The 27,804-nt window shown below is 42.9% G+C and overlaps 1 protein-coding gene across 3 annotated transcripts in view; it reads right to left on the bottom strand.

Annotated features, from left to right (window-relative positions):
- The window catches only part of Sgcg (sarcoglycan gamma), a 69,547-nt gene that overhangs the window by 40,672 nt on the left and 1,071 nt on the right, over positions 1–27,804 (bottom strand). For 2 of the 3 annotated variants that reach the window (XM_036199588.1, XM_036199587.1), the window contains exon 1: positions 10,479–10,656. The exons of the other annotated variant lie outside the window; for it this stretch is intronic. The gene's annotated coding sequence lies outside the window, so the exon portion shown is untranslated. Of the gene's footprint in view, positions 1–10,478; positions 10,657–27,804 lie in introns of those variants that run through there. 3 annotated transcript variants of the gene reach the window in all.

Here is a 27,804-nt window from a genome sequence, read left to right on the forward strand (position 1 = left end):
GTCCCTGCTGAGTCACCCAGCTGAGATGGCACAATGCTCCTTCCTGCTTAAGCTTTCCCCATGTCACTTAGCCCTACAGGCAACACTGTGGACTTTATCCGGGTGTTTTTCTGTGTTTGCTTCAGTCACCACATATGAGCCCCAAGCAGGTCAGGTCCCCAACTGTTTGGCCACTTTCTTGTGTCCCAAGAAAGCATCTGCCGTAGTGTATGAGCTCAGTAAATACTTGCTGAATAAGCTGGGTACATTATGTGACCAACCACCCAGAGCATTTTACTTCAACTGAGACTGGATATAGAACAATAAAACATGAGGGGTCTGAATTTTCTCATTTGTATGTGCAGAGGTGGTGAGGAGGCTCCATGGGTTCACTGCACTCTCGGGCACTTCTCCCTGGAAAGAGGAACCTGGGCGGGCTGTCCTGGGGTTATGGTCACCCTCACCTTTGCAACTGTATCGCTCATATGAGTGAGGGGGTAGGCCCACTTCCTGAGTTCAGCCCATGCGCTGTCAGGAGCTTGGGGATACTTCCCAGTTCTCCCTCGTTTGAGCTGAATTTACCTGAGCCGTGTCCATTTGCTGTTGAGCACGCCTGCTGTTCAATTTGTGCCAGTATTTACTGGTTTTTTTTTTTTTTTTTTTAAGATCTCACGCTGTGGCCCAGGCTGGCCTAGAACTCACTCTGGCCTGGGTTGGTCTCAAATTCATGGCAGTCCTTTGACTGATGTTTCCTGAGTGCTGGGAGTACAGGCAGGAGCCACTGTGCCTCTTTCTCATGTTTGATGAATGCCTCTCTAATGTGTTTGCCTGAGCGGTTACCTGCTGATGTCAGCTGCATTGTATTAACAAGGCCTCTCTCCGGATAAGCTTGAGTTGATGACCAGGTAGCGTACAATATGGTCTTCCTAAAGAGCTGATTTTGTTTCTGGTACTGACACCAAATGCTTATGGAAAGGGACCCTGGAAGTTCAGCTAGTGTCTTTCAGATATTTATTCTAATCAGCACTGGGCAGAACAGCCATTCCCCGGTGCTTTGAGGTCATACAAAGTGGAGCTCATGTTGACAAGAGATTGTACTGACCTGAAAACAGGGAGCAGTCTCTGATCTATATATAACCTTGTACAACAGCAATGGACAGAGTGAATATTCTGGGACTTCAGACTTATATTCAATGACATGGAATAATTCTGTACTTTAATATTTATATATTGAAAAATTTTTTTATAAAACTAGTTTTAAATCATTTATCTTAGCATTAAAAACTGTACTCCTTGTTAACCATCCTTCAAAATATATTGGTATTATGCCTAATTATTATTGACTTTAAATGCATGGCTCAAATGTAAATATCAGTATTTTTATAGCTCACTCATTAGATATAAGTCACTAGTGTTTTTACAAAAACATCAGATTTGCCGTATTTTTAATTCATAGCTCTCTGTTATTTAAGCAAAACAATCTTACAGATGAGTATTCTATCTAACACATTCTTTGATTCTTTTTTTAAGAAATTATTTTATTTTGTATGTATGAGTGTCTTGCCTGCATGCATGTCTGTGCACCATGTACACTCAGTGTCCATGGAGACCAGAGGTTGCTGGGTCCTCTAGAACTGGAGTTACAGGTGCTTGTGAACCACCATGTGGATGCTGGGAATTGAACCCAGATCTCTAGAAGAGCCACAAATGCTCTTAAGCACTGGGCCATCACTTTGGTCCCACCTTTGATTCCTGTTATACCGGTAAATGATTGAATGAATTGTCTATACTGTCTTACTAAGTAAAGGATGGTCAATGACATTCTGTATTTTAAGAAGCCCTTGCTTACATGTCTGCTCTAGACAAGACACTTCCAGGAGTTGGGCGCACTAAGATGACTAACATATGAATCATGCTCAAAAGGAGTTGATAGCATATCACTTTAAAAGGGAGCCAGATGTGGGGGTGTATGCTTACAATCCTATTACACAGAACCCTAGACAGCAGGGACTTGAGTTCAAGGTCAGCCTCAGCTATGCAGCCAGACTTTCAAACAAACAAAAACAGCAAACAAACAAACAAAACACCAAGATTTCATAAGGCAGGGTAGGTATGTTAAAAAATCTAGTCAGTCTTGAAAACCTACAAATTTAATTCTGTCTGAGAACTCAAAAGTGAGTTATGTAGGTTACAATTTCAGAGCATATTGAGTCCCATGCATCTGACAGGGTATACATAGCTGTGTAGTGATAAGTTTTTTTTGCTTTGTTTTAATCAACTTGAAACAAACTGGGGTCATCTGGGAAGAAGTACTCTCAATTGAGAAAATACCTCATCAGATTGTCCTATAGGCAAATCTCTGGGGAATTTCCTTGACTAATGAAAGATGTAGGAGAGGGTTTAGCTCACTGTGGGTAGGCCTCCTCTGGGATGAAATAAGCTGAACCTGAGCCTGGGGGAGTGAGCCAGTAACCAGCATTCCTCCATAGCTTTTGCTTCAGTTCTTGTCTCCAGGTTCCTGCCTTGAGTTCCTGCCCTGACTTCCCTCAGTGATGGAGTGTGATTAGGACCTATAAGCCAAATAAATATTAGTGTTATATCACAGCAATAAAAAATGTCTTACTAGTTTTTCTGTTGCTGTGAGAACACACCATGACCGAGGCTACTTAAAGGAGAAAGAATCTATTTGGGGTTTATAGTTTCAGAGAATTAGAGTCCACGATGGCTGGGAGCATGGCAGTAGGCATGCAGCCATGCTCTGAGGCAGGAACTGAGAGCTTACATCTTGAGACACAAGCACTGAGCAGAGAGAGAGAGACTGGGGTTGGCATGGGCTTCTGAAACCCCAAAGCCCACCCACAGTGACACACCTCTTCCAGCAAGGCCACACCTCCTAATCTTTCCTAAACAGGTTCACCAACTGTTGACAAGCATTCAATTATATGAGCCTGTGGGGCCTTTCTCATTCAGACCACCACGAAAGCAAACCAGGACAAGCTGGAAGTAAAATGTATATCTTAGAAGGTAGAGCTCAGAAAATGCACAGAAGCAGAGCATGATAGCTCAGGCAGGTCTGGGCAAGAGAATGGTGAGTTTGAAGTTAGTCTGAGCTTGTCTAAAAATATCATTTCTCTCTGACCTCTATTACTCCATTCACACAGGCCTGAAATATGAATATGTACCCTAAGTGTGACTTCTGCCAGCCTCTCTGCATGGATTTACACGACTGAGTCATAAGTATGCATGCGCATCTACATATATGTAGTAGTCCTTCTTATAGTAAAATGAATAGTATGACTCCATTTTCATCACTGTCCCAAATTCATGACCACATTTCAACGACCAAATAGTTTTAGGGATAGTTCTGCTTCATTTTTCCCCAAGTCATTCTATCTGATTTACTTCAATACAGAGAAGCTTCTGGGCCATAATTCTGGACTCTCTCCAAGCATTCCAATTATCAGAATAGCACATAGATAACCCTATCATTATACATGCATGCGAGTGACACATGGCACCAGGTATGTGTACTCACAAACACATCCACATTAAAAAGTCATAAAGTTGTTCTTGCTCTTTTATAGTGGGATTGACTTTTAAAATGGCAGTTTTTAAAAAATGGTCCTCAAGAAGTATACCAAGCCACCAGAACACAGTACTCAGACCCTGACGAACCCAAACGGACGTCTTTTTAGAAGGGACAAAAGGGAAGAGCAAAGGCCCAGCTGACTGCCCTGCCATTTTTAGCTTACATCACTGTGGTCTGGCTTTGTTCACTTCAGCCACAGACTCATTTCAGAACACAGTGTTGAGTTTCCAACAGTAAGCAACTCCATTCTCTACTTCTCTCTGTGTTTTGTCCTGGTTTTTAGTCAGTGCACTCAGAAACCTGATGCTTTTACTGTGTAAGCACATAGTGCTTGACTGTGGGAGTCATGAGCAACAGGAGGTGAACGGTTCCAAATGACACATTTCCATCAGCACAGCCACCGAGTAAGAACAGTACTTAAGTCACCTCAACGTGCATGTGTTAAAGGGCTGTAATGAAAACGATGTCACTCAGCCTCCTTAACCTTAAACACGACCAGGTATTACTCAGTACCAACTTGGCTTCCATTCTTAGCATTTGAAGCATCGGTCCCTGAGTTACTGCACATATATCACATGGGGACAGGAAATTTGTAAGTGGCTGCAACAGTGTTAACAAAATGCTATGAGCAACTGCTGAGGGCTTGGACACAACATTCTGTCATGTGATAGTGAATGCCTACTGTTCTGGATTTTTTTGGTTCTTTTTCCCCCCTGAGTTAATGTAGAAGGTGCCTAATTTTTCTGTATCACATGACAGTGGGCACCTTCTGTTTTCTTTGTGTTTTTGTGAATACCTAATACTTCTTGGGTTAGTACTATATGAAGTATATCTGAAAACAGGAATCGGAATCGGAGTGTGGTGGTTTGTGAGGGAACCCACTCCCACTTTTTTTTTTTGGCCAGGGTACTCTTGAAGAGTAAGGGATAAGAAATTTAGATAGAAATATAGAAGGGAGAGAGCCAAACACAGGATAGCCTCGGGAGGGCCTGGCTCCTTATCCACCTTCTGTCTCTTCTAAAGGGATTTTTATAGGAATGCCAAGGAGCAAAAGACCACCCCTAGCCAAGTGCAGACCCTCCAAACACCTGGTAACCATGCATGTGATCAGTCCATCTTCTTATGCATATCCATACCCCTGCTGGGTAAAGCAAGCTCAGATCTCACTAGGAAACCCCTGTGGGCTCCCACAGTGGTTGAAAGATCTGACACTTTCACTGTTCTTTCTGTGAATGCAAGGTAGATGCCTATGGTTTTCTTCTGTGTGAGATCATAGAAAGCACCTACTGTTTTCTTCTTAACATGTTACAGGGGATTCCCAATGTTTTCTTCTGCATCGTATTACAGTCAGTGCCTACTATATTCTGTGAAGGTCTACTTCTGCATATGATACTTGGGCACCTACTGTTCTCTTGTCTGCACCAGGAAGACTACTTCAGCTTCTTGTGGTCCTGCTATCAGCCGTGTGAGCCCGTTTCCAATATCAAGGTTGTGTAACACAGGGTGATATTATCAATCAAGATATAAAGACTATAACTGGGAAGGCACAATATCCAAGCAAGCCAGTATGTCTCAAATATTACAAAATCAATGCAGATGCCCAAAGAGAAACCGATGGATCACCTGATCACACTCCCTCATCAAAGGAAGTCAGGGCAGGAACTCAAGCAGGAGCCTAGAGGCAGGAACTCAATCGGAGGTCACAGAGGAAAGCTGTTTACTGGCTTGCTCCTCCAGACTTACTCAGCCTGCTTTCTTATATCATCCAGGACCACCATCCTGGGGTAGCACCACCCACAGTAATCTGAGCCCTCCCACACAAACCATCAATAAAGGAAATGTTCCTCAGGCATGCCCACAGGCTAACCCAATAGAGGCAAGTCCTCAGCTGAGGATCACCTCGGGCGACTCTAGTTTGTCAAGTTGACAAAAGCTGCAACCACTATTCAAACCTATAATAATGGTAGCATCCTATCTATTAGAGTGACTGTCATAAAAAGATGAAGGATTGCAAGTGTTAGTCAAAGTGTGGAGAAACTGGAGCTCTTTTGTAGTGTGTGTGGAATGTAAATTAGCACAGACATTACAGTCAAAAGTATGTGTTTCCTCAGAAAGCTAAAAGCAGAACATCCATATCATCCTGCAATCCCACTACAGGGTCCATATCCTCTGGAACCAAGATCTGTGTGCTGAGGCGACTCCAGCATCCCCACGTCTACTGAGTGTTAGAAAAATCAAAGTACAGAATCAACAGAAGGTGTGCAGCTTCCAATGAGTGGACAGAAACAATGCAGTGTACATGAATACAGTGGAATGTTCTTCAGTCACGAAAATGACAAAATCCTGTTGCTTGTGACAGCACAGGTGGTATTGGGCACAGCAATGTTAAGTGAGATAAGCCACGCATGGAAAGCCAAGCATCACCGTGTAGAGGTGGGCATAGTGGTGGACTCTTCTATCCCAGCACTCAGGAGCAGAGGCAGGTGGATCTCTGTACATTTGAGGCCAGCCAGGTCTACACCATTAGTTCCAGAACAGCCAGAGCTACATAGTAAGACCCTATCTCCAAAAATTAATTAATTAATTAAAAAAGACTTTTCATAGGAGTTGAGAGTAGAATGTTGGTTTCCAGAGGCTGGGAAAGTCGAGGTAGGGAGGGATGAAAGAGATTGATCCACAGGTGCTAGATTATAGTTAGGAGAAATAACATCGTGTGGTCTATCTCACAGTAGGTTAAAAATAACCTTCATTGTCAACTTGACTGGATTTAGAACCACCTAGGAGATACACCTTTGGGTGAGGGTGTTTCTAGAGAAGTTTAGCTGAGAGAATACCCACTCTGAATGAAAGTGAGAGCATCCCGTGAACTTGACTGAATAAAGAGGAGAGAGGACCAACTAAACACCAGCATTCATCTCTCACCTTCTCTAACTCCAGACTGCAAGTGAGAGGTTTGTTGCGCAACCCTAACTGGTCTTTTAATAAGAACCCGGAGCCAGATATTGGGGTGAATGCTGAAAGATCAGAGGAAACAAGCCACAGCCACTTCTCACCTCGCCAACTCCTCAGCTGAAAAGAGAAGATCCTGTCTGCACGAATCCTCAGACTGAATGCCTCTGAGTCCTCAGCCGAAAAGAGCTTAATTCCTGTCTCCTCACGCCTTATATTCCTTTCTCTGCCCAGCCACATCACTCACTTCCTGTCTCAACCTTCCTAGTGCTGGGATTAAGGTGTGTGACTCCCAAGTACTGAGATTAAAGGTGTGTGATCCCAAGTGCTGGAATTAAAGATGTGTGCCACCACTGTCTGGCTGTTTCTCTTTCAAACTGGATTAATCTCATGTAGTCCAAGGTGGCTTTGAACCACAGATACCCAGATGGATCTCTGCCTCTGGAGTGCTAGGATTAAAGGTGTGAGCCACCACTGCCTGACTTCTGTGGCTAACCAGCTGTCTCTGTTTCTTCTCCACAATGATGGACTATACTGTGGAGACCCACAGAGGCTTCTTAGTGAGAATTTATTCAGATCTGAGAATCTGAGTTTGCTTTACCCAGCAGGGCTGCATAAGGGGATGAATTGACCATGGGCATGGTTACCAGGTATTTGGAAGGGTCTACACTTGGTTGTGCGGTGTACTTTGATCTAGCAAGGGGGAAGGTCTTTTGCCCCACTCCTTGGTATTGTTATAAAAAGCCCTTTTGAATAACTGGAAAGGGCTGTTGGGTAGTGATCCAGGCCTTCCCAAAGCTATCCTGTGTTTCTGTCTTTCTTCTCATCAGCTAGGGCTCTCTTTCTATCTAAATTTTCTTATCCCTCTCTCATAAGAACCATTCAAAAGGTCGGAGTTGGTTTCCCACACTATACCGCTTCAAACTGTGAGTGGAAATAAACCCTTCCTTTCTTGAGTTGCCTTTGGTCTGATATTTTGTCAGCGCAACAAGCCAATTATTACCTGTAGTTTTAAAAATGCATCATATGTTTCAAAATAACCAGAAGCTAGGATCTGGAGTGTTATCACCACAAAGAAGCAATATGTATTTAAGATAATAGATATACTAATTGGCCTGATTTCATGTATAGACATATTGAAATATTACACCCTACCCTGTAACTATTTTACAATGTGTTAATCAAAAGTCTTTCCAATGCCAATTTACTAAAGTGATTAAATAAGAGATCTTACTTACTAATATGCTTTCTACATTACATTCATACTAAAATATTTTAAATAGTGATCACATAATGATTTTCACCATCAATTCCTCCTAATATATATTTAATAATTAGTTTAGTCTTTCTTCTTTTTTTCATCTGTGCTGCATGTACACCAGTCACCCTAACGTCCAGCTAGCTGACTTAGGTGTTTTGAGGGAGATTGAGAGAAGTCTGAAATGCTCTGTGAAAGCCACCAATTACTGCCTTGTCCTTGCACAGCTTGGGCCCCAGAACCCTGACTCAGGGCAATGAGGGGATGAAGAAAGAACAGACACACGGACACAGGAAAGCTGGTATTGGGTGGGTTGGACTCTCTGATGGAGAACCTCAGTGTGTTTATGGTATATAGTTGCACAGGGGTGGGGTTATTGTGTACAGATAGACAGTGAGGCAGGGTTACTACGCACAGATAAACAAGAAGTTGTTATACACAGCTGAAAAAGGAGCCTCTCTGTAGGAACAGCCGGGGCAGGCAGAGAAAGCTGTAGTGGACGTCGTCTTCACACGGCATCAACATCCACCCAGAGACCATTGGGACAAGGCTTTGCCATTCCTCAGAGCCTTGCCCTGGAAAGGCCTTGATATTTCCCATGGGTCTTAGGGTCCTTGATATGGCTGGCCCTTATCAAACAATACACATTCACTCAAGACTTTACTTACTCCTTACAAAATACAAAATACTCCTGTACAAACAAACTTCCCCAGAAAATTCCTTACATGACAAAATTAAAAAGTGTCTGCAGGGGAAGAAATAGCAAAGGATGAGACATGTTTTACAGTTATCATAAGAAGGCCATAGAGCTGAAGGTAAGGCAATTTCATTGGCTTCACTTCGTCAAATAATCTCAGTTTCCCTGACAGCCAGCTGAGGCAAACACAACTTCTTTTTTCCAGTCTTAACTACTTACAGTAATTCTCAGATCACACTGTATGCGCGTGCGCGCGCGCGCATATGCACACACACACACACACACACACACACACACACACACACACACACACCCCAGAATGGCTATAAAGTGTTAAAAAGTCCAGTGCAGGGTCAAGGATCTTCCAAGAGGACTGGGAGGCAGAACTGGGAGCTGATAGAGATGGGAAGAAGGCTCCCCAGTGGTCAGGTAACTAGTTCTCCCAGAGGTCTGCTGGAGATGCTGACGTAACTGGTGAGAGTTGAACCCAGACTCAAGAGTTGAACTACAGGGCTTTGTCATGGGGCCAGACAAGGCTGGAGCTACGTAGATACTGCTGGGAGAAGAGGGGAGGTAGAAAGAAGGTGTGACCTGAAGGAATGGGGAAGAGGTAGACTTAGTCTCAGAGCTCTGTCCCTTTTCTCTGGGAAGCCACAGCGAGGTTGGGGGGGGGGGGAAATGGCTGGCAAGCAGCAGGGGGTCTTGGTTGGCCAGAGGGAAGGGAGGGGCTGAAACAGAACACCTACCACACAGCACTGAATGTTGTTGGTGCCATTGTAGTTTACAGTCCGTGTTAGTTTCCATATTGCATTTAATAGCAGTTTAGCTTAATGACTGGAAGATTATGTGTCCTTCCGATCTATCTATCTATCATCTATCTATCTATCTATCTATCTATCTATCATCATCATCATCATCATCATCTACCTACTTGTGAACCCAGGACTTCACCCATGCTAGACAAGCGCTGGATCACAGAGCTATACCTCAAGCCCCAGGAAGTGTATTTTTATAGGACAAGATGGAAGGGTATTATTTTTGGCATTTAACTGCCATCTTTGTCAAGGTCACTTGGGAACCTGGCAGTCTTCAGGATGGCAGACCTAACCAGTCTGAGACACTACTGTCCCTTCGGCTTTAAAAGAAAACCTCAAGTCATTCTAGAACTCACCAAATTAACTCCTCTTGAACCACTAGTTTTGAAATTCCTAAAGTAGACCTCCTTGTATCTAGGTATTTCCAAGAAAAGAGGCAAAAAGCAAAACAGGGCAGGTTTTTGTAGCGCCTGTGAACCCAGACTCACCCGTGCTGGGACTAATCTTTCAACCAGCCCAGTTGTTCTTCCCTGGCTTCCTCCAAATTCCTTTAAAAGTAACTCACATTTTCCAATCGCCACATAGTAACTTAGTAACACAAGAAACAAGCCTAATTTGAGCAGTCAAAAGCAGGGTTCCTCTTTACAGTTGCCCCGCAGGATGGCTTTTGTTTGTGCAAATCCAGGAAGGGAAACAGTCCAGGAACAGTCCCCGAGGCCGCTTGACAGTCTGCTCTGGTGTTATTCATTCTCAAAGCACCTTGACCTTTGTCCCCATTTTCACCTATTAGTGTCCCTAAGAAAACTACCCAGGAAGTCTGGATGCTCAGACTCGGTCTACCAGAAAGGCTTGGGTGGAGTTGAAGAGGATTTTAAAGCGTATACCTTCTCTGTTCAACTGTCAGAGCCTACATCCCGTGACACAGTCACATCCTTATGGCAAGTGTACACATGCCAGCCACACAGCCAGGCTGACGGCGTAGTACAGAAACTGCTGGTACTGCTACCTCAGGTGAAGTGAGAGCAGACCGGGTTGTGTTAGTAATTAAAATACACTTGAGAGAATTTATTCAGCATGATTTCAGATTATTTAACCATTATGCCACTGGGGGAGAAACAAAGTAAAGAACCTTGTACCTATTTGATTCATAAGCTACACATTAATCCTATAAAACCCAAGCTGTTTGCTTACCTTAGCGACTCAGAAACCACGCTGGTGAACTGATTCCAGATGCGAGGCCGGGCTCTGTGGGGGTGGAAAGATTTAAACGCCCATTTGTGCAGGACGAGGCGGACACTGACTTCACTGGCTCTGCCCCAAGAAAAGGCCCGCTCAGCTCAGGTTTCTGCCCCTCCTGCAGCAACAGGAGAATCTAATTTTACCCGGTGACTTCAATCGCTCAGACTCGCCTAAAACTGGGAACCAATTCCAGCCTGCACCCTCGCGTGTGCCAAACCCAAGCCAGAGCCACACAGAATTCCAACCATCTCTGCAAAGCCAGTACCCCGACATGTAAACCCTGCTCCGCTTTCAGAAAAGCATCTTCCTCTTGCAGGAGAAAGAGTCAGTAGGCTTCTTTGGTGAACTCTGATGTCAAGCCTCACCGCAATCACATCGCAGTAGCTCCCAGCCTCAGACCTTGGGCTTCCCTGCTTATTTAAGGGTTCCCTTTCTTACCCAGAGACAATAACAGTGTGTCTTTGAAAAACACTTTCCTTAAGTCCCACTGTAAGTGAAAAAACTTTATTATTTGGGAAAGAAATGTACATTACGGTTACCGTAGGAAACAGAAGATAAATCAACTTTATATGTTAAAATGATGGCAACTCTTTTCAAGCAAGGTAATATATCCGTTTAACAAATTATGTGACTGTAACCATCTGATGCTAAATGTCTTCATTTAAAAAAAATATTTAGATCATTTAATTTTTATCAGGCATAAATATATCAACCTTTTGAATCATCTTAATCTCATATTTTGCATTAGTTGTATGCTGCCTGGCAACATGAATTAAAACAGACTAAATGACATACTTTGAGATTTATGTCTTAGCAGCAAACCTTGTGTAGAAGGAGCAGGGCCACAAGGACACACAGGGTTAATCTTACTGTCCCCTTGGGAGACGCTCCTCTTTCTGTTTATTGTATTGTGTCTCTGTAACTCTGAAACTTGATGCCTCTCTACAGGAACAGCTGCAGGCCTTAAATTAAACCAGGACAGTTTCAAATCATCTTATATTTATAGGGCACTTAGAACTCTTTCATGGATCATCTACACACAATTTTGTCTGCTGTGACAATTCAAACTGAAAACCAGAGCATAACAATTAATTCCTAATAAAAATACTTCACCTATTTGCTAAAGATGCTACCTTCACCTTTCATGCACGCACTGATGGAAAAATGCAAGTTTGAAGGTCCTAACTCTGTGTTCTGATTGAGATGGACACAGTCAAAGGTTTCAATGTTGCCCTTTTCATTAGTAGGTCAATTGAATTTGTAACCAGGCACTTGTCATTGGGGATTTTTTTTGCCAGAGCTGAGGACCAAACCTAGGGCCTTGTGCTTGCAAGGCAAGCGCTCTACCACTGAGCTAAGTCCCCAACACTCCCCCCTTTTAAATTTTTTATTTATTTTTAATTTTATGTGCATTATGAGTGTCAGGTCCCTTGGGACTGGAATTACAGACAGTTGTGAGCTGCCATGTGGGTGCTGGGAATTGAACCCAGGTCCTCTGAAAGAGCAGTCAGTGTTCTTAACCACTGAGCTGTCTTCCAGCCCCAATAATTTATTTTCATTTTATGCACATCAGTGTTTTGCCTGCATATATACATATGTTATGTGAAGGTGTCAGATGCCCTGGAACTGGAATTACAGACAGTTGTGAGCTGCCATGTGGGTGCTGGGAATTGAACCTGGGTCCTTGGAAAGAACAACCAGTGCTCTTAACCACTGAGCCATCTCCCCAGCCCCTGGGGGTGGTTTTTTTATGTCAGGCAAGCATTATGCATGTTTTCCACTGTCACTTAGGTAATTTCATGTTATCAGTGTCTACATTCAGTACTCGGTATGTCTAGCTTAAGTCTGAAACTCACACATGATATGTTTTCAATGGAATTATAGCATTTTAAAGATGTACAAAAGAGACCATAAAGTAACTCTAAGACCAAGTAATGTGTTCAAGTTTCCATGGTTAATGAGACACAAGTAGAAAGGTCCAGAAAGCTGGCTTGGCTTCCACCTGTTCAGTGCACCATGGCGTCCATGCATGGCCATCACACTTCTGTGGTCTAGCCTGGTGTCATCTCATTTTCTTTTTCTAGCATGATACTGTGGTGCCTAGAGGGCTACAGCCTTTGTCCTGGTCCCTGTCTTTCAAGTTTTCTCAGTGTGGATAGCCCTAGTGAAACCAGAGGTTTGGGTAGTAATATCACAGGGTGAATTTAGATCCAAACACTCACCACATCCTAAAAGAAATCAAGGCACAAATTGATCAATGAAAATGGATCTATGTCATAAGTATGCTATGTCAGAAACAGGCAAACATGTCTGTATCCTTCCATAGTATCAGAATTTATTGACTAACAATAAATTAGATAAGGCAATTTCATTGGCTTCAATTTGCCGAATAATCTTTATTTCCTTGACAGCCTGCTGAGGCAAACACAGCTTCTTTTTTCCTGTCTTAACTATTAATGTTAATTCTCGGACCACACCTTATGTACTATACAGTAAACACACACACACACACACACACACACACACACACACATACACACACTGGCCACAAAGTGTTAAAAAGGCCACTGCAGGGTCAAGGATCTTCCAAGAGGACTGGGAGGCAGAACTGGGAGCTGATAGAGTTGGGGAAGAAGGCTCCCCAGTGGTCAGGTAACTAGTTCTCCCAGAGGTCTGCTGGAGATGCTGACGTAACTGGTGAGAGTTGAACCCAGACTCAAGAGTTGATCACAGCAAGCAGAAGCAAAGTGTGTGTGTGTGTGTGTGTGTGTGTGTGTGTGTGTGTGTGTGTGTGTATGTGTGTGCGCGCTGACGAGGCAGGGGACAGGTCTAGATCCAGATGAGCATATGGAATAACAGACAAATGGCAATCCAAGTAGCCTGGGTCAACAGCTCAACGGCAGGCACTCAGCTGAGCTCCAGTCCCCAGAACATTGGGAAGTTCTCTGCCTGTTGGTCTTTTGATGCACACACCATGTGGTCAGATGACAGGTCAGTGGGGCCATCACCATCATAGTGTTAGACATCCTCCTCTTGTGGGGTCCAGGGGAAAATGTTGTATCCTTTCCTTAGTGTGCTGTGTTCAACAGGTTCTTGGGCCTGGTTTCCTGATAAGGTAACAGGAAATTCCTGATATGGTACCAGTCCCAATTCTTCTTGCTAAGTGTACAGGGCACTACATACACAGTCCCAATTCACATTGCTAAATATATAAGGTACTATCTTTTGACTTTTAGGAGAGTAACATCTATCTGTCTGTCTGTCTTACAATCTGGACAAATGGAGTTAGAGGTGTATTAATAGCAGGCTGTGCACTGCCCTAGATTATTTCATATTGTATAAAGCGGTGGGGTTTTGTTAAACTGTGATTTGTCCTGAAAGACTCTTGCCCCAAAGAGAAGCGTTGGGTTTGCTTTGAGGATAGAGGATAACACACAACTGGGTGGACACATGAAAAGCACCATCTTCCTAGCACACAGTGCAACACAAACTGATTTCTAGAAGTAGAGAGGATGCCACCCATCAATTTACCAGGGTGAGCTGAGACTGTAGGAGCACACAGCATATTAAAATCATATCAGGAAAAGTAGGTCTGAGGACTTACAAGACACATCAGGCTGAGAAAAGGGTCCAACCCTTTCATCCTGGTTCCATCAAGAAGACATCCAGCATCACCCCTGTGATGGCCCCGCTGGACTGTCATTGCACCACTAGGTGTGTGCATTGATGAGCAACATGCAAAGGACTCCCAACAGTTCCGGGTCATCTTGGTTTAGTTCCCACAAATGATATGGACTACTGGAATTTTCCTTCTGTGCACGTGTTGTTCACCACCCACTCATTAGTTCACCTGGACCCAGTCCCGCCCTTTCTCCTCAATTACTGAACACAAGCCTACATCTCAACTCTGACCCTGCAACCTGACTTTGCAATAAACTGAAGTGGAGATGTGATGCTACCTCATTGTGGATGGGCCACCTATCATAAGTTGAAAATATCACACCCTGCAGTGCATTTGTGTGTGTTGCTGTGTGTGTATACTATGTACATAATCCTGTGTGTATACATATGTGCTGATGAATGTACATGCACATATATGCACATGTATGTGGAATCCAGAGGTTGGCTTCAGGGGTCTTTCTTAGTCACTCTGTCTCTCTGTATGTGTCTCTTTCTCTCTGTCTCTGTCTGTCTATCTCTGTCTCTCAGATAGGGATTTGTCAGAACATGGTCCAGGAATGGAACCTTGTGAGGAGAATTCTGAGTGTGTGTGAGAGAACTCTAAGAAAACAAGAGTCTTGTAACCTTAGTTTCTTCAAAACGCAGAATTGTTCTTGGAATGTTTTTTCATGCTCCTCCCAGATGTATTGGATAGGAGTAAATTTACTTCGGATTACTAATTATTGCTTGCTGATGTTATTTAATTAAATGTTTATGCCTCTATGGAAAATGATGTTTTTTGCCATGTGTGGCTTATCCTTGTGATTGTATACTTTAGTCATGTGATTCCTCTTAACTCTCAGACTATAAGTTGATGCTCTGAAAAAGTTGGCTATGGCATGAGACTTGAGTCTGCCTCGTTTATCAGCCCCATCCCTCAGGTCCCATCACCACTAGATTGGTGACAGGGCTTCTCACCAAACCAACAATCCATCCCACATCACTTAGTCGTTTAAAGCTTTCAGAGGGTCTTTAAGATATGGTACTGGATTTCTGAGACACATGCATTCCTCGGTGTTTACCTGGATCTCATGCTGTCCCCTCAGTTCACTAGACCATGTGATCTCTGTTAAATGAAATTATCCGAATCATAGAGTGTAGTGGGGCAGATAGTGGAGTCATAACCTTGGAAGTCTCCAGAGTGAAAATGGACAGTGACCAAGGGACTATTCCTGTTTCATCTCCATTGCTCTGATAAGATGTCCTGACAAAAAGCAACTCAGGTGAGATAGAGTTTATTCTAGCCCACGGTTTCCATTGACGGCCCATCATTGTGGAGCAGTCAAAGCGACAGGAACTTGAAGCAGCAGCCAGTCACAATAGAGCTTCAGTCAAGGGCAGAGAGAAATAAACACATACCTGCTCACCTGCTTGGGCTCAGCTAAATTTCTCTACTCTACATGGTTCAGGACCCCCTGCCTAGGGAATGGTCCCACCCACAGTGGGCTGGGTCTTCCCACATCAACTAACAAGACAATGCCCCAGAAACATGTTCACAGGCCAACACATTGTGGACAACTCATTGAGACTCTCTCCCCTAGAGATTCTAAATTGTGCCCGATTGACAAATGAAGCCAACCATCACCGAGACCACTGTGGAAGAAAACATTCTCAAGACAGTGACCAGAGACCATCATATCAGGAGGATTGCTACACAGTTAAGATGACCTAGATTATACAGCAAGATCCTTCTGGCTAATTCTTTTCCAGTTTCTCTAATTTGTTTGTTTGAAACAGAGTCTCATGTTTCCCAGGACGGCCTTGAACTTCTGAGCCTCCTACCTCTACTTTCCATTGCTGGGGTCACTATGCTAAGCAGCCTTGTCTAGTTTATTGGGGGGGGGGGGGGGAAGAAGCTATGGGTTGAACTCAGGGATTTTTGTCCAGGCTAAGCAAAGTCTCTACAATGTAAGCTACTTCCTCAGCTCAGAATTCAGATTCCATCCAGAATTTGACATATCAACAAAAATTGGATTATTATTATTAGATTACTCAATGCAAATACTTTATATGTATCATGCGCTTTTGGAGGAAGTTGGGAGATAAGGGTTAGAGTCAAAGCCTAATTCAGTAGTCAGGGCAGACAGAGTGAAAATACACATGTAATAAATGAGGGATCTTTGGGATGCTGATGATGTAAGAGGCATAAGAAAGACTAAAAGAAAAAGAAAACTTCAATTTCAGAAGAGAAAATAGAACCCCTCCTGAAATGTTAAAGCTCCATGACTGACCCTGAAAGAGTTATAATCTTCTGACAGTTGCGCCATGAAGGTGTGACTTTGCATCGTTCACAGGGAACCGACGTTAGAACTCTATTAAGTGACTTGGTGGGCAGCAGTCCTTATTTCTGGCTGGTAGAATCCCCAAAGAGGCAATGAAGGGTAACCATCAAAGCTAAATACACGCAGCAGGTTAAGGAAGAAATGGATCAGAATGGTTCATGAACAAACAAGCTTCTAAAATCCTTGACGCCTCCTCTACCCGTCCACTTCCTCTTCCTCTCTCTGAGCTGATTTAGCTCTCCCTTTTCATGTTTAACTCTAACCTTTAAAAGACCCTTTAAGAAAGATTTGCTTTTCTTCTTATATGCTCCACATGTACACAGTGCCCATGGAGGCCAGAAGAGGGTGTCGGATTCCCTGGAATCAGAGTCAGGAATGGTTGTGAGCCACCATTTAGATATATTGAACATGGGTCCTCTGCAAGAGCAGCCAGTGTTCTTAACTGCTGAGCTGTCTTCTCTCCAGTCCCCACCTTTAAAGGACCGTTTGTTGCTGTGTGTCAATCTTAACTGTAGATATAATCTGTCAATTTAGCCCATGGTCATTTCACCCAGCAGCCATTGCTCCTTTTTAAGAGGTGCTAGGATTCCCGCGCAGCCTAGTGTGACTAACAGTGCTCCACTTATGTCGCCTCCTGAGCACCTCTCATCCCATCCCCTTAACCCAGAATTTGTTTCCTCAAATATCTTTTGCCACTGAACTTGGGTACTAGAGGTTTCATGACTATGGAAGTGTGGTACCTCAAAGATGAGGGCAGTGTGAGGATGCTCTGCCATGAAGAGCGGGGACAGTGATGGGTGCAATGGGAAACAGAGAGGAAGTGGCTTTAGACCCTCCTGTCTGCAATCCTTCAAGCCTCAGTTGCCACTTCATAGACTCCATACATTTTCATCACCTCTCTGACTTTCTTCAAGCTTTTCCCCCTCGTTCCTAGCAGATTCTGGCATATACTGAGGATCCTCTGAGATATCCAACCTCACGGACCTAACAACTGTTGGATTCTTAGACATTTTTCAACAGACAGCCATTATTGGAGTAGATAGACCATAGCCTGTAAACCTCTGTAATAAATTGTGTGTGTGTGTGTGTGTGTGTGTGTGTGTGTGTGTGTGTGTGACAGAGAGAGAGAGAGAGAGAGAGAGAGAGAGATGTATCAATTCTGTTTCTCAGGAGAACCCTGACTAGTATGGCATGTTAAGGGATATAACAAACAAGAGATAGGTAGCATGCAAAACAGGCAGGCAATGTGAGCAGAGATGAAAACTCAAAGAAATAACAGTAACAAAAGAAATACTAGAGGCAAAAGAACTGGAACAGGCATGAGAATGATGTGATAGACTTCTTCATAGACAGGAAAGGATCTTTGACCTTGAGTACATCTCAATAGAAACTTCTAAAACTGAGAGAGAGAGAGAGAGAGAGAGAGAGAGAGAGAGAGAGAGAGAGAACTAGAAAGACCAGAAATAGACCCACATAAAGCCAGTCTGCAGAACTTTTACGAAGGAGCGAGGAGACACAATAGAGCTAAGTTTGTCTTTTCAGCAAAGACACCAGGACAACTGAACATCTGCATGGGAAATTTAGTCACAGATTTTATATTCTTCACAAAATTAACTCAAAAATAGATCATAAATATAACTGTAAGATGCAAAGCTCTAAAACTCCTAGAAGATAACATGGGAGAAAATCTAGAGGCCTTGGGTTTGACGGTGAATTTCCAGACAAAACATTAAAGGCACATAAGCAGAACATCATTAAAACTTAGATTTTTCAGCTCCCCAAAAGGTGGATGACAGGATGAAAAATACGTGAGCCCATTGCAGAAAATATCTGTAGATGGTTGCTAAGAATCTGCACAACGCCCACATGTAACTCTGAATACTCAACAGTAAGAACACACACTGAAAATGGGGCCAACTATTTTAACAGAACCTCTAAAGACGAGATCTACAGAAAACGACTGAGTACATGAAAGGATCCACTGCATCATATCTTAAATGCAAATCAGAGCAGTCATATTAGGAAGCAATAGTGTCAGCAATACATTAGGAAGAACCAAGTCAGAACAAGGACAGCACCAAATGCTGATCAGCATGTACAGCAACAGGAGCATCCTGTTCATGGAGTAGAAATGCAAAATAGTACAGCCACCTTGGAACACAGTTTTCCAGATTCCTACAAAATTAAACATTGTCTTATACAATACAACCTAGCACCTATACTCCTTAGTATTTACCTTGAAGAGGTGAAAACTTACATCTACATCAAAACTTGCGCATGAATATTTATCCGTGATAGTTTTATTCATAATCACCAAAACTTGGAAGCAATTAATATTCCTTCTATGGGCGAGTATAAAAACTGTGGTATATACAGACAATGGAATATTACTCAGCACTAAAAAGGCAGGTGCTATGAAGCTATATTACTCACTTTTCTTAAGACTGTGTCCCAAAAAATATCTGACAGAAAGCACCCAAAAGAGTAAAATTTCTTGTAGCTCACAGTTTGAGGGGATACAGTCTGTTCTATCTAGGAAGGTATGCTGGCAGGCAGGAAGAGCTTGAGGTGGCAGGAGCTTGCTCATATCTGGACAGATCAGGAAATAGAGAAAATAGGGATTCCAGTGCTCAGCTGGATTTCTCATTTTCCTTTTTATTCAGGCTGTGACCCTAGTCTTCTTCCCTTAGTTAGCACTGTCTGGAAACATCCTTACAGACACACCCATCAAGGAGACTCACTAATGTCTTAGTACATTTTAGATCCTGCCAAGTTGACACCAAAGATTATCCATCCATCAACGGAGTGGCAGGTGTAGAGGACATTGGTGCACCTTGCTAAGTGAGAGAAGCTGATCCAAAGATCCTCTGTTGTGTGGAATTCCAGTTCTAATCAAGCAAAATTTCATTGTGGGGCGGGCAGAGAGGAAGGGATGGGAAGCCCAGAAGACTGCTAGGACTGTGAAACTTGTTAATGTTATACATGTTATTTTGTGTTTTTCAAAACCCATAGCATGTACAACAGAACTCCAGCGTGCACCATGGACTGTGGGTGATGTGCCAACCCAGGTTCATGGACTGAGACACATGAGGTATGTGGTGCTCTAGTGAAGATGTGGACAATGGGGAAGGCTAGGCATGTCTAAAGAAGGGGGTGTACAGGAGATTTCTGTGTCTGTCTTCAGGTCACAGAGCTGTGAGCCCCAAACTTCTTTAAAGTGTACGGTCTTGAGAAGAGAGTTGGACACGCAAGGAGTGACTCAGGGGCAAGAATGCTTACCCAGGAAGACAGGCTGTAACACGGAGGGGGCAGCTGGAGGAGGGCAGAGGGAGCCAGAAGCTGAGTCAGAAGAATGCTGGGATCACCCTCGGAGATGCATCAAAACCCCTGCCTGCAATTCCACCAGACATTCTGTTGTTTCGCGTTGATGCAGTCCGTGTTCTTTGAAGTCTTCCTGGTTGTTCTCCGGGTCAGCCAGGGTCATCAGCCACGGCCGTGAAACATTGCCATCCATGCGAAAGAGAAGGCTTCATCCCAGAGACCACCTGAGGTAACACTGCAAAAGGACTACCTCTGCCTGGGAAAGCTGTTCATCGTTCCTAGGACTCCCTTTCCTTGAGCGTGGCTCCCTGCCGGCAGCTATTTTTAGTTTTATGCCAGGGAAGAATATATTATGGTCCGAGTGGAATTTTCTGCATGTGCCAACTGTCACTCCTGTATTGGCTGTTTCCCTTCTTCCCTGCTGCGGCTAGAGTGCCCTGTGGACAGATGGATTCTCGGTGTGGCTCCTCATTTACCACCTCCTCGGCATGCGGCTGTCAGCTCTTGAATCTCATGCTCAGTACTGTGTCACAAATAGCCAGTCAGACTCCACACTGGGCAGGATGTGCCCTTTCCCTGTGAAGGGCATCCGATGCCGTCTTTGGAACCTGCAGCAGGACCTTCGACTCTCCTTGGACACCTGCTGTGTCCTTGGACAGTGTGTATTCATTTTGAATTTGTTTTTCCTGTTGCTTTTGAATGGAAGTAAGTGTGTAAATAATTTCTTTGCTGGAAGCCTGCCATTCCATGTTTCATCACAGGGGTATCTGGGGCCACTGTGTGTTTGCCTATTTACAGCCAGCTATTTTGTGTGCTCCTGGAGGGATTCTGGGTTTTTTTTGTTGTTGTTGTTTGTTTGTTTGTTTGTTTGTTTCACATACTTAGATTCCTGAGCCTGGGTGATCTAGCAACAACCAAAATTTTCTTTCTCATGGTCCTGGTAGCTGAGAACAAGATGTCAACATGGACAGGTTCTAGATTAGAAAGGTGGGTTCTCATTGCTTCCTGAGACAGAGCAGAAGGTCAAAGGGGCTTCATCTTGTTCCCTTAATCAGGGCACTCTTATTTGAGAGGAGTCTGTGCTCATGACCTAAGTGCCAGCTAAAGGTCCAACCACCCAACTGTATCACATGATGGAAGGAGTAGGGTTTCAACACATGCATTTGGGGGACATAAGCATTGGTATCAATGTACAGAAACAATGAATTCACCTCACAAAAAGTTCAAGCAAAGCATGGAATTAAGGGTGAAAATGAAGATGAGCATTATATCCCTGGACACCAGAACTTCAAGACACAGATTCCTTCTGCCTTCGGTGATGGACAATGGATTGCTTTCTTGGTGGCGAAGCCATTTTCTTCAGTATCTCTTTATGCCCAGGAGTGTGGCTGAAGACTGTCAATTTTGACTTTGGTTTCAATTGGTGGAATGTAGTATTGTTTCAAAGTTCCCAAGATGACACCTTTGAGGCATAGTTCAAAGAAATGATTGTTTTTTCACACCTAAGCTGCATTGTGCAAGCATCTTGCAACAGGTGGTTTCAAACAATACGGTATAATTTCTCTTTATTGGGGGTGGGAGAGGGTGAAAGTTCTAGGTGGCCATCCCCCAGACTGGTGTGGCTGTCTTCTCTCCCCAAGACTACACACATTTTCTTTCTTTGGCCTTGTCTCAGTTGTCTTTCTCAGGAAAGAGTCCTTATTCTCTGGGCCAAATATGAGCATGACATGTTTTGACATATTCTTGGCATTAAGGACAATGGACAGGTTGGTACCGTGGACAATGTCTGTGTTTGGTAGAACACCAGAGCATGTGTGGTTGCTCAGCTATGTTAGGGTCAAATTGTTTCCAAAAAACAAAACAAAACAAAAACAAAAAACAAACAAACAAACAAAACAAAAAAACCCTTAAAACACAAGAAGATTGTGGCTGGTTTCAAAGGAGATATTTTCAGACTCTTCAGCAAACTTCCAGAATGCAGTCAGTTATTGGGATCCAAACTATACACCAGCAGGAATGTAATTCCAAGTATTTTTCTGTTCATGTCATAATTAAAAGTAAAAGTCTGCCTGTTATTGAAAGATATGCTTTTGAAAAGGAAAATCATTTTTGCTTTAAAAACTCAACACTCATCAACAATCTTAGTTTGGGTCTGTTCTCCATCTTGATATTTTTTTCCCCCGAAGATCTAGGCACTTGCTATTTGCTCAACTGGCTTGTATGCAATGGTGCAATATTCTTTTGTTTATGCCCTTCACTTTTCAAAACTTGGCTTAAAGTGTTCTTGCTGAAATGTTTCAATATTATACTAAAATATGTTTATTATTATTTTAAAACAAATGCACATCAAAATGGTCCCAAACAGACTGACTTAAGTGTCCATCATTGGGTTGATGAAGGCTGAGCATCCATAATCCAACCATCTGAAATCTGTAATGCTCCAAAATCCAGAACTTCTTAGTGTCAATATAATGCCAAAATCTGGAGCTTCCTGGGCCTCATGCATGCTATAGCTTACATCTGGAGGGTCCCCTGGGACCCACGAGTTACAAGCTTGGTCCTTAGCTTGATGCTATGGGGAGATGGCAGAACTTTTAGGTGGCAGAGCCTGTATAGGAGAAGGTAGGTCATTGTTGACACACCCCTGAAAGGAATATTGGGACCCTGACCACTTCCTCCCCTTTTGCTTCTCAGCCACCACAAACTGAGCAGCTTCCTGTCATGTACACTTTGTCAGGACAAGGTCTGAAACTCTGAGCCAAAAGAAACCTTTCCTCACTGTTGTGGAATAGAATAATTGTTTAACTATGTAAAGATGTGTTGCATTTGCTGATGCTGTATTTGTTCAGCTATGTAAAGATGTGTTGCATTTGTTTATGCTGCATTTGTTTAACTATGTAAAGATGTGTTGCTGTCTTACCTTGCCTGTCTAAGACACATGATTGCTGTGGATATCGCTCTGTGTAAATAAAATTCTGATTGGCCAGTGGCCAGGCAGGAAGTATAGGTGGGACAAAAGAGAAGAAAATTCTGGGAGGTGGAAGGCTGGAGGGGGAGATGCTGCCAGCCACCACCATGACAAGGAAGATGTAAAGGTACAAGTAAGCCATGAACCAAGTGGCAAAGTATAGATTAATAGAAATGGGTTAATTTAAGATAGAAGAACTAGATAACAAGAAGCCTGCCACGGCCATACAGTTTGTAAGCAATGTAAGTTTCTATGTGTTTACTTGGTTGGATTTGAGCATCTATGGACCTGGCAAGAAAACTCTAACTACACCTGATTGGTCTAATAAAAAGCTGAATGGCCAATAGCTAGGCAGGGAAAATAATAGGCGGGGCTGGCAGGCAGAGATAAAAGGGGAGCCAGCCAGCCAAGTGCAAAGGAAACAGGAAAGCAGAATGGACAATACATTGAAGAGGTAAATGAGCCTCAGGGCAGCACATAGATTAATAGAAATGAATTAATTTAAGTTAAAGAAACAAAACGCTAACTAGAAGCAAGCCTAAGCTAAGGTCAAGCATTCATAATTAATAATAAATCTTCATGTCATGATTTGGAGGCTGGAGGTCCAAGAAAGCCTACTACACCTTACTATAAGTTATCTCAAGTATTTTGTCACAGTGATGCAAAGCTGAGCAACACAGTACACACACTTGATTTCGTTCACAAAGTAATTTAAAGTATTGAATGTGTGTATGTGAGTGAAATGTAAATGAATTTCCCATCTAGGCTTGGGTCTCATCCTCAAGACATCTCTGTGTGTATGCAAATATTCTGATCGCACCCCCTAGGAAGAACCTGAAGCAATCCAGTCCCAATCCCTGCAGACAAAGGATATCCAATCTGTAGCAATCTTTCTATTTTCTGTCTTCAGTAATCTAGTCACTTATCTGGAGACTATTTCTCTCAATAAGTCTTTTATGAGGTTCTCACTATACACCTAATCCTGAACTAATTCATAAATAGAAGGTGCTTTCCTCTCATTAGGGTCCACCTCCTAATGGTTTCCATCATATCCCATTGTCTTTATAATCAAACCCTCAATACATGGGTCTTTTGGGGGAACATCCAAGGTCTAACCTGTAGCACAGATGAAATGTATACAGACAAGATTTTAACCCTGGGTCCAAGTGAATAACAATGGAAAGAACAGCAGCATTAACAACCCAGGGCAGGGATGATTTGGAATAAATGATATCACAGTCCATTGTGGATAGACAGGGCATAGATTGGGCTGAACTGTTGGGTGGAGATGGGAGCGGACAACTTGATATTAAGGCCAGAACATGACTATGAAGTACATATAACGACAGTGAAAAGTCTAGCCTCCTTTTTTGGGAGTTTTCTGTTTGTTTTACAGAGGCTGGGATCAGCAAATGTGAGCCATATCTCAGTAACAGTGTAAAAATTGTGTCCAATTATTATAGTAATGAAATGTTTTTACTGTGCTCAGCTTTTAGGGTTTAATGTTACTTCCTTGACTCAAGGTTGGTGAAACCCCTTGTCTATCAACCTTCAAATTCTGACCAGACACTGAGTCTGCCTCTTCATGAGGCTCATGGTGAACATTTCTTCATCTTCCTACCTCCATCTCGTGAACAACAGGACAGCACCTTCACCTCGGATTCGCTTTCTACATCTAATAAAAACATTTAGACGATGCATGTCTGTAGTCCCAGCATTTGGAGGCAAAGGCAGGAAGGCTGCTGTGAATTTAGGGCCAGCCTGGACTTCACAATGAGACCCTGTCTCAAAACACAAAAACGGAAAAGTAGTTAGGCTGCTGAAAAGCATTTTTCTCCACAGGAAGTCTTGACAAGGAAAGGTGCAGAAGGCTCTCCTTAGTCTGGACTGCTTATTCTACTTAAAGGGCAGGGGGACTACAAATAACCAGAATCTATGAGTTTGAAAAGTGTAGACTGCTTAATGGGTAGAAAATATACTATTAATCCTTAAATATGCAGTTAAGAGTTTTAGGTTTAGGAGGCAACAGAGGAAAGTATTCAGCCCAGCTTAGTTTGAGACTAAGACTATTTATTTAATTTAGTAAAATTGCAAAATCTTTCACCAATCATGAGAAGCACTATTTATAAACTATGCTCATATGTTTCCACTTTACTTCTAACTCATAGACATAAATTGTTTACTCTTCTTAAAGAATCTCTTTGCCCACTTTATTTAACTAATGAAGCAGCAATGAAATTATAAAATAATATTTGTGCAAATTACTATAGTAGAGCAATACAATTGACACATTTGAAATACAGATTATGCATATCTGTAACTTCCTACTTTTAAAGTTATTATGCAATTTTGTTTGATGATATTATTGAAGGATGATAAAATAAAGCACAGTGCATAAGACATTCACACAGATGATTCTATGAAAATATTATTTTCCAAAAAGAATAGCATCTATCTCTTTGTGTTAACTTTAATTTTTATAAATTACATGTAGCTTATTAAAAATTTGTGTGTGTGACATGCATTTGTATGTAACATGTCTGTACACCTGTGTAAGTGTGTGTGTGTGTGTGTGCACATGTATGGAAACCAGAGGTCAACTTCAGGTGTTTTTCTCAATCACTCTCAACAACCTTATTTTTGAGGCAGGGTCTCTCACTAAACCTGAAGCTTATTGATTTGGAAAGACTAGCTCCCCGGTGCTAAAATTACAGACTTGTGCCATCGTGTCCAGCTTTGCTTAGAGGGACCTTAGGTTACCGGTTTCCATTCACTATGTTTGACATGCTAACATTTCTTGACACTTTATTTATGCTGTGGGTATGTATGTGTGTGTTTACAAGTACACTTCTGCCATGGCAGGTGTGTGGAGGTCAGAGGACAGCTTTCAGGAGTAAGTATCCTTCTACTATGCAGATCCTGGGGATCAAACACTGGCCTTCAGATTGGCTGCAAGCGCCTTCTCCCCTGAGCTACCCTTTGCCTGCTGATGTGAGGCCTTCCTTTCTCTTGATTCAGATGGACTAGCAGCACTCATTTGTGACAGTCTGCACTGGCAGGAAGAACGGCATTTGTCCAGGATGCTGTACCATAGCAGGAAGGTGGTCTGGTATCAGCTCTGAAACTTGCCCCAGGCTCTGGCACAGCCTCCTGTGTGTTATGCTGGGGTCCAAAGCTAAGGGTATAGGTGCAGGTGCATGAAATGTAATAGCCACGGTCCCTGGCTTCAAGCAGAAGCTGGAGCAATGTGATCTACATAGCGTCTTTCCTTCCAGAGAGTGTGGGGGCACAGGGAGGGGGAGGCGTGAAGCTTCTCTGCACACACGTGAGAAGTCATCTGAGAATTAATTGATTGGACATTTACGTTGGGTCATTTGGACCCAGGGAGGTTTGTAAGAAAGAGTGAAGGGGCTGGTGAGATAATCTGAAGGTAAAGTGCTTGCTGTATGAGCCTGACTACCGAAGGTGAACTAGAGAACTGACTCCTGAAAGTTGTTCTCTAACTTCCACGTGTGCACAGGGCACGCACACTCCCTCGTCCACATGCGTGTCACATACACATCATAATAAATATTTTAAAAGAAAGTTGAGTCCGGAGTCTCACTGAGAAGGCACTGAAGTGTGCCCCCCCCTGGTTAGGAGAGCCTGGCCCAGCAGGAGGATGGGAGCACTCTGCAGTCCTTTTAGCTGTTTTCAATTAGGCGAATGTTTAATTTGGCTTCAGTTCCCAGAGGGCTGCTCAGGACCGAGACACCCCAATTTCAACCCCAGCATGTGGACAGGCATGGTTTCTGCACACTTTTCATATTTGCTGTTTTCTCTTTTCTCAGGTCACTGATTACTGTAAATGAATTATTAATCTTAGAAAAAGGGGTCAGCCAGGAATGGTGGTTTCCATATTAAGTATTAAGTCCAGGCTTTCTTTTGTGGGGGCAGAGAGCAGATCTGTGAGTGCCATAGATTTGAAAGGGGGCCTGTGACCTTAAGTAATTAAGAAGCATTGAGTTTTATATTCCTGTTTTTCCCTCTGTCTCCTACTTTAGTGGGATATTTCCCTTACATACAACAAAAAGACAAGATACAACACAAGTTGGAATGCAATAATTTCCTAATTTAAGTGTCTGATCTGGGAAAGTGATATTTGGAAGTGCTTCAAATTGGGGATACTGGAAGAGAAAACATGCTTTGTACCACAACCACCACACATCCTGATGGGTCCACATCCCATAAATTCAGCTACAGAGGATGGGCATTTTAAGACCCAGCTTTTATACTCATCTTCAGATTGCAGACTGTTTAGATCACTACACCAACATTACCATGTCTCTATTGGTAAAGTTCTATGATTGCAGTTCCAGAAAAAGCAACAGAATTGTGTTTACCTTTTTCATTTCATTGAAACCATATCCATTTCACTTACCTATAGGACAGGACAGGGTAGATATCTACACGTGCTCTGATAAATTAAAGAAATTCCCAAGGTAACAAAATGCTGCTGATTCAAATGTAAGTGTTTGTATGTATAATCTGCATACATGTGTGAACTGAGTGGTTTTTAATAGTCTTCTAATCATAATTACCTAGATGTTCCCTTAAAAAAGAATTGTACTAACCCCTGCTTCTCTGAATAGTATTTTGATAGTTTTATGGAAGCAAAGTTTTTGGTAAACGTGCTTATCTCTCTCTCCTAGATTGGCTGTGGAATTCTGATGTCTCGCTCAGCGGATCATCACAACAATCCTTTTCTGAGGTTAGAGCTGATCTCGTAGATGACAATGGTGAGCCAGAACTCTCTCTGCATGTGTCAGGGGTTGGAATCATCTGCTAACCATTGAGTCTGATGTCTTATTCTTTAGCACAGTCATTAAAAGTAAAGAGAATGCAGCGCTCAGGAGTTCAAAATACCTGATGTCAACTGTGTTTTCAAAGTTTCTAGGTGTTCTTGCACCCGTGGAGGGTGTATCTCTCAGCCAGTCACACCATTTAG

This window comes from Onychomys torridus, chromosome 9, assembly GCF_903995425.1.
Source record: "Onychomys torridus chromosome 9, mOncTor1.1, whole genome shotgun sequence".
Classification (NCBI taxonomy): domain Eukaryota; kingdom Metazoa; phylum Chordata; class Mammalia; order Rodentia; family Cricetidae; genus Onychomys; species Onychomys torridus.